The following is a 14,705-nucleotide window of genomic DNA, read 5'->3' as shown; positions in this document are numbered from 1 at the left end:
CTCCGTGTAGGAAGACAAAAATGAAGATTAGACATAATGAAGTTAAAAGATCATTCTACTCTATAAGGAACACCATCTTCATCATTATCCACACATCCTCTTGTAAGAATGGTCAAATTGTTGTTCTATGTGGAAGCATAAGCAAAGAGAGACAAGTTCTTTAAAAACATAAAAATGAACTATATTGTGTAATATAAGCAAAAGAGATAAGAGATAACTACGAAAGCAGGAAGGTGCACCGGAATACAACATAATATACAACTATGGAGTACAGTATCGCTTCTTTAAAATGAGTTGGACTGGATCATTAAATAGTAAAGTCTTCAACACGCTGACTTCTAACCTTCATGCCGCTCACATGCACACTCCAGGCCAGCCATCATTAGTGTTCACTCAAAAATACACTGAAACCTCCCATTAAACGCATGGACGCTCACGTGCACGACATGTGGACAAAACTACTAGGACACTTTGCAAGCTCTTCTAAGAAGACTTTTTACAAGATGCTGACGTGTCTATTGGTGAGGTCCGAGGTCGTTCACCATGTTTAGATGTACTAAAACAGTCCAATTTTCACACCTCTATGTGAAGTCCCCATTTACATGGGCATCTTAAATTCGACCGTTGGCTAAATGCTGTGTGCCTCCGAAACCCTAGAGGGCAATTTTGGTCATTTCAGTTCATTTAGCCATGTGATGTGAGGAAGAGAATGCTACATGTCATAATGAAAAAGAGACATATTTTCAGTGTATTCTAATTAAATTGTCAACACAAAAATTAAGTTTTAATGTTAAAATACGGCTTTGCTGTGTGCACTGGGAAAAGGAATGGGGTCATCCCTGAAGTGCTCCCACAACGTTATAACTTAGGCCTTTGAAAAACATCTATTTTTCCATGTTTTTCTGGCCTTTTGTTCATGTACATGAGTTTCGGGCTGCTGAGGAAAAAAAAAAAAAAAAACATCAACTCACTACAACAAAACACTTTCCCAAACGCCATTGTCAATTTTCTTATAGCATCTGTTGGAGTGAAATAATACTGCAGAGACAGGATTCAGGATTCAACCTGCACACCTGTTCAGCTTCAGGAGGGGAGAAAAGTCACAACACAACAAGCAGACGTCACACTCTTAATATAGTGCAGTGATTTCCAAGAGTGTGATGTTTAGAATTCACATAATTACCTCCACCAGGGAGGATTGTTGGTGCGCAGCATCCTTTCCACACTTGATGTGATGTACAGTCTGGATCAAATACAGACATAGCAGAGTACAGTAAATGTGTACATTTCCATCCAAACGTGTAGTGACAAACCTTGTTAGGCTCAATATAAAAAAAAATGAATAAAAAATTCACTTGGATCCAATCTGGATCAGATCCATTTTGTCATTACAGCTTTCAGTTTTCTTACAGTTTTCTTCAAACTTCAATTTCAACTTTCGGAACTTCAAGGGACTATATGCAGCGAGTTCCCCAGTTGTCAGAGGGGCACTTGCGTTCTGAAGTACTGCAAGCTTTATATCATGCCCTCTTCCTGCATCGAGTACGAAGCTATGCCAGACGTAACACACGCATGTTTGTTGTCAGCTAATGATAACGATTTGGCAAAGTTTAGCTACCAACGTTAGCCATCAATTTAATGTACTGTATAGCCTCTCGTAACAACAACATGAATGCAAATTGTTGATTGCTTTGCTGAGACTGCTTTTTCTACAAGAGTAACGCACGGTAGTAACCAATCATCTTATACAGGCTGAACGGCAATTTACGCCATTTGTAATTGTGGAAAATAGACATATTTTTGTACCACTATTGGTAACATATGTCAGTTGCCGGTGTTCTTTTTATTTATTTCTTTATTAATTTTTTTTAAAATAAATCTTGATCCAGCTGCATACAGTCCCTTTAATGTTGCCCATTATAGACATTTTTTTAATGTTTCATGTTTATAATTTGTAGGACTTGATCAATGTATGAAATCACACTGACGTTTGATTGACATCTTTGTAAAGAATACAACGCTAGGGCTGTGACAATTAATCGATTTTTTTTACCATGTAAATAATGTATCCTCTGATTTCAGCATCTAGCTATTTGACAAACATTTTGATTTTTTTAATTATTTAACATTATTTTAACAAAATATTCAAGTGGCAACCTGGTGTTTGTGCACTTATTTGCTCTGTCAGTTAAAATCTTCTATTTCTGAATAAAGAGGTGGCAATTGAAAATGTGTGTGTGTTTTTTTTTTTATCCAATTCATCGATTGATCAAGAAAAACAATAAATCGACCAATTATTGGTTAGCACAGTGGTCACACAGGCCACACAGTCAGGAGATCAGGAAGATCTGGGTTCGAATGTCCGCTGGGCATTTTCTGTGGAGTTTGCATGTTCTCCCCGTGCGTGCGTGGGTACTCCGGTTTCCTCCCATGTCCCAAAAACATGCATGTTAAGTTCATTGGCGACGCTAAATTGTCCATAGGTATGAATGTGAGCGTGAATGATTGTTTGTCTATATGTGCCTTGCGATTGGCTGGCGACCAGTCCAGGGTGTTCCCCGCCTCTCTGGGATAGGCTCCAGCATAGCCCCGCGACCCTAATGAGGATAAGCGGCGTAGAAAATGGATGGATGGACAATCGGTTATTAAAATAATCGTTAGTTGCAACCCTATACAAAGCCCTCCCAAAAAACTGTGGACAGGATGTTCCTCTCTAGAGGGGATGATCTGTAAAATGTCTAATGTCAACTAGTCTCTCTGTTCTCTTGCTGCAAATAAGCGTCGGTGGTATCCACACGGAGGTGCCAACAGGATTGACGACTGTAAGAAGACTGTGCGAGAGCGCCCCCTGACACGCACTTACATAACCGCGGTGTGGGTGCAGCTACATGCGGCGCTTGACAGGTGTCTAGTGGGCGGCGTCGTGGGAGTGTGTGTGTGTGTGTGTGACAGACAGGCAGAGGGAAGCCGATCAAAGTGTTGCTTGCCATTAATAACATTTCCATCACGTCCTAAATTGATTCTGCAATTCACAATAAGGAACTTTTTAAATAAGTGAAACAATTAGCAACTCCATATTCAGCCTGGAATTGACGAGCCAATTGAGGTCAACTTCCTGCTGCGCTGACTGAATGTGATACATAGATTACCTTATATGCTGTGAGTATACTCATGATGTAGGTCGTGTCAAAAGTCAAACCTCCAAATTGTAACTTCCCTGAGGTTGCACATTTTGTGGGAAATATGTCTTAAATGTTGAACAAAAGCACCAAAGCAGGCCTGCACAAAACATTTTTTTTTGAATAGTAATTCACACAAACATGCAATCTAATTACTAAATTTACTTAAGCTACAGTACATCGCAAACTGCCATTGTACTCAAGGACTCGAGCTGCACGGTTATGGGCATGCTGGTCAACACTTCCTCCTCGCTCTCCACATCCCCCAGCTAGCCTCGGCAGCCAGTTCGAGTTGCTCCACAGCCCTGGTTCTCTTCGTGATGTCACAAACCATCACTCATCAGCTTGCAGGTGGGGCGATCACATTGATTAACTTGATAAAAGCAGCTTGTTTTTGCTTCCATTTTTTAAGAGCTGAACTCAAAACAAACACCTAAATCTTTATTTATTTTACAAAAGAAGGCCTCTCTCCCAAATATTTGGGGGGGGGGGGGGGGGGGGGGGGGGGTTGTTTGAAAACCAGTCAGTATCTGGTGTGAGCACCATTTGCCTCAACACTGTATACAGTCGTCCAGCGACACATTGCAGTTCAAATTTCGCAGCTTCACTCTCACAGTTTTTCAAACACATTAATAAATCACGCTGTTTCATGGTTGAATACTACCTATTATAAGTTATTAAAAATGCATATCTAAGCAAACTGTATGTATTTTTGTCTAAATTAAGCATTTGCAAACATAAAAATGGCTAAATTAACTAAAATACAAATATAAGCCATTAAGAAGACACATTCAAATTGTGAATGCGGTATTCTACATTGCTAACTAGGTGTCAGTAATTGTTCGGTGAGACAAACACCAGATTTCATCGCAGGTTTCAATTACCTCACAACAAGCACAATAAAAAACAATAATAACAATAAGAGTAACATTTTTACCATCATCATCATCATCATCATAACACAGGCTATTGTTGCGGCCACAACAAACAAGCTAAAACTCATCTCTGAACCCCCATCATCACTTCCTGTCCTCCATTAACTGCGATACACACGAGCACGAGTTTTATTTGTCTTATTTTTTCTCAGATTTTATCTACTACTGTATATTGGGTAATACGAACGTAAAGGTGGCTATAGGGGTGTTATTTCATGTCTAGAAGGCTCTAATGTTAAAAACCGTATTAAACACAACAGGTTTGTTATGCCATACCTACAAATTTATAAAGAAGGAATCCTACTTTGTGGAAATTCACTTGTCACGGTCCGGTTTGGAACCAATTAACCGCAAGACATGCGGTGGCATGTTCGATGAGTATGCTGGCCTCGGATGTTTTCAGCAGGAATTCCAGTTTTCGGCTTCCGGGAATTGTGTACTGATCTTTGCAACATGGAGCCATGCATTATCTTGCTGCAACATGAGGTCTTGTTCATGGATGAATGACACAACAGTTGGCCTCAGGATCTGGTCACGGTATCTCTGTGCATTCAAAATGCCATCAATAAAATGCACCCATGCTCATGGTCCATAACATACACCTGCCCAAACCATACTCCCACTGACAACAGGGGCCAATCCGTAAGCAACACAGGACAGCATACTCACCGGACATGTCACCCATCAAGCATGTTTGAGTGTATTGTTGCTTTAATATTTGATTATTAATAGTGGTTAACTTCTTTTTACAATTGTGTGGCCGCTAATAGTATTAAATTGTTACTAAAATCGCGACAGTTTGACCCAGAGACAGACATTTTTTTACATTTGTGATTTTTTAAAAAAAAAAGAGAAATTGTTTGAAATATCAACATGCCAGAACAGACTGTATTCGACCCTTTACAGCTCTACAATACCAGCTGCAATCTTCAGATTTCCCAGCAATGGTTCACTGCACAGTAGCGTACTAAAGAGAAAATGATGGGCTGGTCAAATGAAAATGAGAGTGACGTTGTACTGAGCTGTGACACAAAATGAGACACTTTTTTCCTTTTAAATATCGAGGAGGTTCCCTGCTTCATTAAATCATAAATAACTCAAGTGCTTTTTATGACTTATCTTCTTCCATGGGGTGACCTCCTTCCCGCCAGCAGGTCTATCAAATAATAATGAAGGCCAACAGCTCTATTATAGCCACAAACAGAGGCTCAGTCATATCTTAAATATAGGAGCCAGCTTCCAACTGCTGCACTGCGGCCATTCATAATTGATGTCCACTTACGTAAGATACCATGCCTGTGCTGCTGGATCGCAGGCGGGACTGCAGTGGGGGGTTCCCGAATTCCCCGCACTGATAAAAGCATCAACGGTAGTGTAACAGGTCATATCACTTGTCCAGGTCACTGCTCAAAGACACCATTTTAATCCAATGTGTCTGCACTTGCTGGTTTCCTTTACTTTCCTCACAGGATTAATGTCTCCATCTTAATAAATATGCTGTGCTGAAAGGACCATAAACAACTACATTTGAATCCACTCTTGAACGCAAACTGCCACCAAGGCTAAACATGTCTGCCTGAGTCATTTGATTGAAAAACCATGACCATGGTTTCCGCTATATGTAATTGATTGTGGCGCAGCGGCATTACAAAATAAAAGCCTCCATACCTTAAAAATAAGTTGTTTTTTTAAACTTACAAACAACATTAAGTAATACCTTGTATGAATGGAAACATATGCTATATAGATATGTTTATTTACGCACATATTGACCACAATTACTTTGAAAACAATTTAAAATATCGTAAAAATGTTTCACCTCGCTGTATTTTGATAAACATGCAGCGGAATGGCCTGTCTGCCCTATTGGCACTTGCGTATGTGTGACTGGATAGACCTTGTTTCGTATTATCGGGGGAATGAAAAGTAGCCTGTAAAATATGTAGTCAATTGATGACAGCTTGTCACAGGCTAAGCCTATCTACGCCAGGGTGTGTGATCGCTATGTTTGTTTCAAATAGTGCAAAATGTTGTACTTTTGTACTAGTCACATAACACTATTGGACTAAATAGGTCAGGTAACAAAAGGAGGCTTGACATTTTACACTCTTTAAGTGCTTTCAGCAACTTTGCCATTAAATTAACAGTTTTGAAATGTTCTCTGTTCATGTTGTGCTGGTTGATGAAAAAAGTTCAATAAATAAGTTAAATAAATAAATAATAATAAAAAAATAAAATGTCATATAAATAGTTATTTGTCATCATAAAAAAAATTGCAGAAGCAGCAGCGGCACGACACAGCCGTGAAAGTCCACCCTAAAATGCAGCCCACCACCACAGCTTCAAAAACAATCCTAGGGGAAACCCTGCATGACCCTCAAAGCATTCATTCATTCATTCATTCATTCATTCATTTTCTATGCCACTTGTCCTTGCTAGGGTCACGGAGGAATGCTGGAGCTTATCCCAGCTGACTTTGGGCGAGAGGCGGGGTACACCCTGGACTGGTCGCCAGCCAATCGCAGGGCACATATAGGCAAACAACCATTCACATTCACATTCATACCTATGGACAATTTAGAGTCGCCAATTAACCTAACATACGCGTTTTTGGAATTTGAGCGGAAGCCGGAGTACCCAGAGAAAACTTGCGTGCGTGGGTGAGGACGTGAGAACATGCAAACTCCACACAACGGAGATTTAAACCCAGATCTTCCAGATCTCCTGTGGCCAACATGCTAACCACAATTCCAGTCCTGCAGGTACAGCTCCATCTGCTGGGTCTAGTAGGTGACTCACCCACTTGTACTGTACCTATTGCAAGTAGACTGTAACAGCTAAAAAATTTCAAATAAATTTTTATACCTGCACCTTTATTAAGATCTCAACAAAATGTTATATATTCCATCTGAAATATCTACAAATTTGGGGGGAATGTGTAATGTTGTTGCGTAATTTTGCCAACTAACAAACAAGCAAAGCAAGCAAAATCTCCAACGCTAAACAGGATTAGTTTGGCTGCTCAAACGGAACTAAACTGGTGGTTTGAAGTGCTCAGATTACTTTCTCCAGCAGCAAACAAAGCTCCAAACTCATCTGAGAAGATAACAAAATAAGCCAACATTGAGGTCCACTGTTCCTTTCAGCAATTTCAAGCTACACTTTGGTCGTAGTATATGTATTTTACATTCGGCCCTTAATGTTGTACATAACAGAAGCACAATCATCGACTCATGTCGACTAAGTGATATAAAATCACGTACATGTGTTGCAGAGGGATTTAAGGCATAAAGGCAACGCAGCAAAGACATGATTGTTCATTCACAAGCTCAATATTCTACAGGGCATCTGTAGAGTCCTTTGTCTAATTTCTCCATCTGAATGAATGTGTATGGCCGTGTTGCTGCTGGGATATCTATCAGCAACTCATCCAGTATGCATGGAGTGCCCGTCACGTACATAACTCTTGTTTAATGCCGACACTGGCCCAAGCAAAGCTTGTATTTACGCCCAGAACATTTGCAGTGGAACAGGACAGTGTTGATAGATTTGCTGTGGAAGACGAGTTGAAGTGCTATTACTGGGAACGACTCGAGGCCGGCACCGAATTGAGCCATAAATCAAAAGAGGGAAGGGGTGGGGGGGTTGCCAAACATCACAACACACAATCAAGGTTGATCCAGATAAAGTCAATAGAATAAATGCAATTAACCCTCATTGCTTTGGTTCATCCGCTCAGAACAGACTGATCCATTTAAAAATCAAAAACACAAAAGGATTTGCCGCAGGACATCGAGAGCTTGCGACAAGCTTCAGTCCCGGGCCAACCGGCACGCCACTTTTCAATGGATCGCTGATGCGAACATAAAGCAGCCTCTCATAAACGTCCCACCGTTCAATATCCGAACAGGAATCCACTCTGCGAGGCGTTTTCCGTGAGGGATTATCAAACTTCCGCCAGATGAGATTTGACGGACTGAGCCGCCTGTCTCGCCTCGTAAACACTGACGAGGTGACACGCCGATTTGATTCATTAGTGTGCGGCCGACATGCGACGTGACGCACTAGTAGTCTGCTGGCTTGACTGACACATTAGTTGGCCAGTTGGCTAATTAAATACTATATATGCCGCCTGATGGGGCAACTCGAGTGTTTTTTTCCTCCGGGCCCGTCTAACAGCGAGTCATATTTCCAATGACACTTGTGGAGGCCTAGTCTGACTTCCACAGGTTATGAATTAAAGTCTGAATTAGGCAACTGGTGCTGACAAATCAATGTTCATGGCATTTGATTGATCCGCAGTCAGACACATCAGTCATATGCTGCCTTTGAGGACTTCTTTTCAGTCCTAATGCAATGCCATTTTGTTTAATTTGTTAAAGTTAAGCACGATCGAGCTAAATGTTACACCAATACGCCGACTCATTGTTTTAAACCAGGGGTGTCCAAACTATGACACACAAGCCATTTTTAACTGGCCCGTATCAAAGTCTAAAAATATAATGGGCTATGGTTCATACAGTACTTAACTGTTTTGCACTTCTTAGTTTAAACGCTAGGTGGAGCTACTGTCTTAAACAAGGCAGTGTCTCCACAAAGAATCACAGAATAAAGTGTTCAGTGTAACCAGAAATGGCGGAACCAAAGAGACGCAAGATCGCAAGCGAGTGCTATGTGTAAGGCCCTATAATTTCTGTGTTAAAGGAATCGCGGATCAAATTACAGAATTGGCCATTAAAAATGGAATCTACTGTTAAACCGGGAAATTTACATAATGTGAATGAAATGTCATCGTGAGGAGAAGAAACGTTCGTGTGGTGATATATTTCCCCCGCAGACTGCTCACAATCACTAACCCATCCCTCCCTGAAGCGGCCACCTGAAAACGCCAGATAAGTCGGCAAAATAACTTGGAAAGTCATCTTGCTTGTCAGCTAGTGCAGTGGTTCCCAAACTTTTTACAGTCGCACACCCCTTCAGACATTTGAGCTGAAGCCATGTACGGAAAAACAAACCTTTTCATCTTCATTAACTTGAAATATTGAACATAATTAATTTTATAGTACTTCTGGGGCAAAAATGCTTATTTTGCATGGTCATATTTTGATAAAGCTTCACACGAGCACTGATAAATAGATAGGCAATCATCCTACATATCTTTTATTCTAGTTTGATGTTGGCATCCATCCGTTTTAAATGGGATGAATTTGAGCTTCGCTTTTTATGTTCACTACGATTGCTATGGTTTAAGTCTGCATATTAATTTCATACCAAATTGAAGGGGAAAGTTTAGCAATCACAATAAAGCATTATCCGAAATACAAAAATGCATACAACCAACAATAAAGCTTTATTTTTGGGGGAATCCCCACTCACAGTGACATGTTTTAATTTTTATTCACATACCCCCGATAACAATTGGTGTATCCCTGGGGGTACGCGTACGCCACTTTGGGAACCTAGGAACTACCATGACTGGAACTTGAGTGACACTGAGTGTGTATGCAACATGTTGTATTTACTGCTTGTAAATAAAGAGATTGGAATTGCATCTACATCTTCCTTAACCACAAGCATGGATATTACAGTTTGAGGATTTTGTAGAAATGTGTGCAGAGGCTGACATCCCACTAGACAAGCTAGCCAAGCTCCATTTGTTTCTGAAATACTGGGAAAAAAATTGTACAATGATGTATGGCATCAATAAATGTAAGGATCTTCGCATTCCATTAAGGGACATCTTATTCATTGACACAAAAAGCACACACTATATGGTGGTAAAGTAATTGTAATAGGACCGTATATGAGTATATGCTTCTTTGGGGCTGACTCAATCGACGATATTATTCCCCTTCCATCGTGTGATGACTCAAGCATGTTGTGTTGAGTCCGGGCGAAGGCTGGTAGGTACCGCAGTATCGCTACCCTGAACAGAGGGGCTCGACTTGGATTTAATTAGCTGAGCTAACATTTTGCACCATAGCTGTTGCTGTAGTAGCAGTAGCAGTGACACTGACAGCACAGTAAGAAGTTGCATGGTTTCACGAACAAAAGCAACATGTCCACTTTTCTCTGTAAAACGCAAATCATTCAAAAACGTCAATAAGCAGTCAGTGCATCAGTGCTTAATAGTTAAACACGTTTCTTCATTTTTCATTTACATTTTTTTTTTATTTATTGGCACGCGGCATTTGTTTGATTAAATTAAACCAAAAAAATCCAGCAAAAATGGGAAAATAAGTCTTTATAAAGGCACAATGTAAAGAGAAAAAGCTTGAATGTTGACACTGTTAAATAATAAGTTTTGTCTTTAATTATATCTTGTCTTTAATTAAATCTTAAGACCAGTTGAAAAATTGCTAGAATTTGTATTTTGGACATTTGAATCTTAATGAGGTTTTAAGTTGAGCTACAATATGCAAAAGCAAGAAGGGGGAGTGGGACAAAAAGTAATTTATTGAAAACAACAAACTGAAATAGGCTGTTATCAGCTGATCAAAAGTTTAAGACCACAGGCTATAAAAGCCAAAATCTGCTCAAAATTTTCATTTTCTGTCAGGCATTCACACCGTCGTGCCCTCCTGATGGCTAAAGCTAAGAAGCTTTCTCTTTTTGAACGTGGTCGGATTGTCGAGCTGCATAAGCAACGCCTCTCGCAGCGTACCATTGCTGCTGAGGTTGGGAGGACTGGGAAAGTGCTTTTTGTCTCAATCCCCCTTCTTGTTTTTGCATATTGTAGCTTACTACTTAAAACTTCATTAAGATCCAAATGCGCAAAATGCAAATTCTAGCAATTTTTCAACTGGTCTTAAGATTTTGATCAGGAGTGTACTGTAAATTTTACAACTTTACAAAAAAACAATATACAATATATTTCACTATGCAGCCCTTGGTGGTTGAAGTATGAAAATATTTACCATCTCTTAGTGACAGACTTCACCTGTCATACTGTAGGGAACTCTGACTGGCCGCTACATGATGGCCAACTTCCGAAAACGCCTGTTTTTAGGGTTTACAGTTTCAAAAACAACTAGCATTTCATACCTTGTAAAAATGCAAAAATGTGGGACAGACAGACTGACAGACAGACAGACAGACCGACAGACAGATTATAGATGTAGATTGAAATTGATAGAACCAATTGAAGGCCTAAAAGTCATATCAGCAAAATGTGAAATAACACTTCTGATTTGTGAAAAACACTGACTGGCAACCTGTCCAGGATGTACCCCGCCTTTTGCCCGAAGTCAGCTGGGATAGCCTCCAGCATACCCTCGCAACCGTAGTGAGGATAAGCGGCATAGCAAACAGATAGATGGATGAAAAACTAGGAGGTAATATTTTATGTGTCATGAGCCGGCATTAAGCAGATCAGTCACTTTTCAAAAATCAAAGCATCGCATCAACAATTATCAGCTAGCTCTGTCCTCGAAATTCAATTTGCGGCAAATGGCTTTTTAAGAATCACAGCCGATCGCGAGGGGGTATCAAGCACAGTTAAAAAGGGGCTCTAAGCAGCCCACCCCATAAAACAACCAGTTTCTCTAACGCCGGCTACCACTCTGCCTTGGAGGCTTCCCAAGTTCCCAAGTGGGAGGTGAGGCAGAACCCAAGGGGAAGAGAACGAGCAATGCCCTCGTTTGGAGGTCACAAGCTGAGGAGGAGTCACCACTGAGCCAAGATGTGGGATCCCCCCTCCTCCCTAACGCAATAAGTCAGGACACACCCAGATGGAGAGGGGAGGAGGGAGAAGCAGGAGGAAGAAAATGACAGGAAAAAGAAGGGAAAAAGAAACAGAGCTGGCACTGTTCATCCTCCAGTCATACTGCATGACGTCACTGCCATTTTCTCTCTCAGTTGAAATAAAGTATATTTTTTTTCCATAGTGACTCAGATCAACAGGGCGTCGAAGAGTCCAGGTACTGTTTACAATGTAGTGGAACCACTCCAACTGGAAGAACGAGCTCGTCGTTAGGCTGTGTTCACCAGGCAAATATTATCCTTTTCTCACTGGACACGTTACATTTAGAAGGAACCCTTACTGACACACAACATAACCGTGCACTGCGGGAAAACACACGGAGAAATCCTCATGAGGTCTGACTGCTCGCAGCCATTACCCGGAGAGCTCGCTCGCACACTCACGCACAACACTGCCATTGAGAAGCGGCGCATTTATAAAATACTGCCATGTTAAAGAGAGTCCATGAGGACTCATCACGTCCAACTCTAACCCTTGACAACAACCCACCACCGCTCTTCAATTCGGCATAGCACAACTGCACCACAACACAGTCCTTTAACGTAAAAAAACAACCATTTGTACAAGTCCTCCGCACTCTGGATAGCACACAGCGGTGGGCGGCAGCAACTGGTCGGCGTTGCGTATCGCGTCCAAAAGTTGATTCTGGATCCAACTTGGACCCATTTCGATTAAATGTAACCACGTTAGGACGTGGTAAATACAACAATACAACAATATGTGTCCCCCACGCGTCAAAGTGCTGTGAAAGTCGCTACAACCGTAACATTTTGCAGTGAAAGTTGTCGCTAAAACATCCACATTACTGATAGGGGACTTGACAGCGAGGGCTGCGGGCGAGGGCGGCTCATCCACTGGCTAAGAGCCAGTCGAGCGTGGAGCTAAATCCACACGTGGAGCCCACCCCCACCCCGGGAACGAGTGGTTGTGAAAAGGTGAAACAAGTCACGGTCACACTATCAGTCACACCTGTGGAAAAAACCTTTCGTGTGCTGGCTGCTTGCTGGTGCCAACATAATATTCTGTTGGACGAACAAACACGTTGAAAAACTCGCCAACAAAAAGACGTTGGTTTGTTTGGAGGCTTGAAAGGCAGCAAAGTTGACATTTAAATAAAAAGAAAGGAAAAGAGCTTACCGAGCTCCACTGGCGGGGATCACGTCCTCCGATGTCGGCGCGTTGAGCTCACTGAGGTTCCTCCATATCCAGCCAGCAACTTGACGAGACTGTAGCGGTGGGGGCAAAATGATCAGCAGGCCGGGAATTGGATTAGAAAAACACAAAAATGCACCAATATCTTCCCCTTGTTAGAAAGCAGCTACACAAACAGCTGTGACACACTGCAGCACCGCAGAACAGAACCCGATTGGGTCAGGAATCAATCCGATAAAAGACCAACTCCCCCCTTCCTCCTCCTCCACCTCCTCCCCCCTGCTGGAACAAGGACTGATAGCGAGACTAGATCCAGGAAACAACCACTACTGTTGGTTCTAGTGGGTGCTGCTGGTCCTACACATTCAACAAGACCGCAAAGGAGAACCAGAGGCTAGATCAGCGTCTTTTCCTGGCTGGCTGGCCCGGAAGGGAGGGTGAGAAGGGGGGAGGAGGAGGCTGGAACATGTTTTTAAGGTGGATCTCCTTAATGACACCATCCTCTTTAACTCTACTCTTGTGAGGCGCTGCATTAAATATATGATCAATGAAAACTGACAATCATCATAGAAAATGTCACCTAAAAGTCAGATATATGCACTGTCTATAAACACTGGCCACAACATTAGGTAAACCTGCATTTGACTGACACTGTCAGACTGTCTTCATTTCATTTAACTGTTTACTGCTGTGCTTGTACGACTGTACCGTATCTGTTTCTAACAGTTTGGTTATTTAGCTACACAAGAGCGTCAACATATTAGAAACAGCAGTACAACACTACAGACAAGCACAGTAATAAACATATTGTAAAATGAATCGCTCAGTACAAAAGTGAACATAGTTATCTTTGGTCATGTTTATGGTTTTGTTTCTGACATGCATAACAAGCTACATTAAGGAGCATCACATTTACACTTACACAATTCATCACATCCAAATGCTTATTTAATGCTATCCCTTCTCCATGCATGTCTACAAGTGATTGGCCGTCAGGGCCACCAAGGCCTTCTCTGCTGGCCTAAACACTATTAGAAGCACTGCCATGCATTTACAACTTAAATTCTAGTATTTGCTCCATGAAATTGTATTAATTTATTCCCAACAGTCTACTATCTTCATTTTCTAGCTTGTCTCTTGGCTGCAGTTCTTCCAGCCAGTACGTGTTATCTTATATGTTTTTTGTCCAATCAGATTTCATCTTCTATGTGTTGCCATGTCAATGCAATCTGCCCACAGTCTTCAGAATCAGGAGTGCTGGCCGATGTCACTTCAACTATGTTAGCAATGTGGCAGAAACTCAGGCGTATCGGCGACAACGTATTTGAAGATTAAAGATTAACCAGGGTTCTGCTTTAGTAATAATGTTGTTCATCACCAATACATGAAATACCGTTCTCTGTAATGTCACATCTTGTTATATTGCATTTTTGTATATGATCAATGACTTGTATAATTGCAGCATGACAGTGATGGTATTAAAATGTGGATTCCCCACTGAAGGCCCGAGTACCAAGAGCACGGCCCACCACTACTACAGTGTATTACTGATAATTCATTCTTACGTGTTCAACATGTTGACACTTATCATTAATACGTTTTACATTTTGCCATTGAAAATGTGCTCAAATCCATTTTTTTAATACCCAAAGGAATGTGTAGCAACAGATAACTTGT

At 41.3% G+C, this 14,705-nt stretch overlaps 1 protein-coding gene across 5 annotated transcripts in view; it reads right to left on the bottom strand.

Annotated features, from left to right (window-relative positions):
• LOC129187007 (plasma membrane calcium-transporting ATPase 1-like) overlaps positions 1–13,392 on the bottom strand; it is an 89,197-nt gene extending 75,805 nt beyond the window's left edge. The window contains exons 1-2 of one of the 5 annotated variants that reach the window (XM_054785844.1): positions 13,014–13,390; positions 1,184–1,243 (exon numbers count right to left, since the gene is read on the bottom strand). The gene's annotated coding sequence lies outside the window, so the exon portion shown is untranslated. Of the gene's footprint in view, positions 1–1,183; positions 1,244–13,013 lie in introns of all 5 variants that reach the window. The other 4 variants (XM_054785847.1, XM_054785848.1, XM_054785843.1 and 1 more) reach the window with 4 other exon arrangements.
• Positions 13,393–14,705: the final 1,313 nt, after the last annotated feature.

Source organism: Dunckerocampus dactyliophorus, chromosome 8, assembly GCF_027744805.1.
Source record: "Dunckerocampus dactyliophorus isolate RoL2022-P2 chromosome 8, RoL_Ddac_1.1, whole genome shotgun sequence".
Lineage (NCBI taxonomy): Eukaryota > Metazoa > Chordata > Actinopteri > Syngnathiformes > Syngnathidae > Dunckerocampus > Dunckerocampus dactyliophorus.
This window is presented reverse-complemented; position numbering and strand designations above follow the sequence as displayed.